The sequence below is a fragment of the Olea europaea genome, unplaced genomic scaffold (assembly GCF_002742605.1).
Source record: "Olea europaea var. sylvestris unplaced genomic scaffold, O_europaea_v1 scaffold1829, whole genome shotgun sequence".
Lineage (NCBI taxonomy): Eukaryota > Viridiplantae > Streptophyta > Magnoliopsida > Lamiales > Oleaceae > Olea > Olea europaea.
In genome coordinates, this window is record NW_019236053.1 from 134,798 (window position 1) to 135,493 (window position 696).

The window sequence follows — 696 nt, forward strand, 5'->3', positions numbered from 1 at the left end:
AAAAAATTAATTACAACCACATTCCCAAATTTTCTAAAAATTGCAAATGATAACTTGATAATTACCATATTAAATAAATTGAAAAAAATCAAAAAATTAAGAAAAAAAAATTTTAAAATGAGTTGTCTTCTTCACCCCCACACACCCCACCCCACACTACTATTCATCTTCTTCTTCCCCCACCCCACCATACAAAATCTCTCTACACAGTAAATCCTCCAAATTCGAAGCCCCATTACATCTCTCTGCACAATGGGGTTTGATACTGGATATGAAAATGAAGGAGCTTGTACAAAGAGGGGAGTGTAGAGAGATGTGATGGGGCTTCGGATTTGGAGGATTTGCCGTACACCAAAATAATTATTTTGGTGGAAAGTCTCTCTCTGTCTCTTTTTCTTAATTTTTTTCTTATAAAGAAGAAGATGAATAGTAGGGTGGGTGGGGTGTGGTGAAGAAGACAACCCATTTTTTTTTCTTAAATTTTTTATTTTTTTCAATTTATTTAATATGGTAATTATCAAGTTACCATTTGCAATTTTTAGAAAAGATTTTTTTTTATTTTTTTTTAGTTTTTTTGTTTTTTTTTTTTTTTTTTGGTTACGGTCATCCGATACAAAACCCGTTTTATTTTGAGAATCTTTGTACTTGTTGAGCGCCGATTCCTATTATAGTACTGTAGCTTCTTCTTATCTGTTT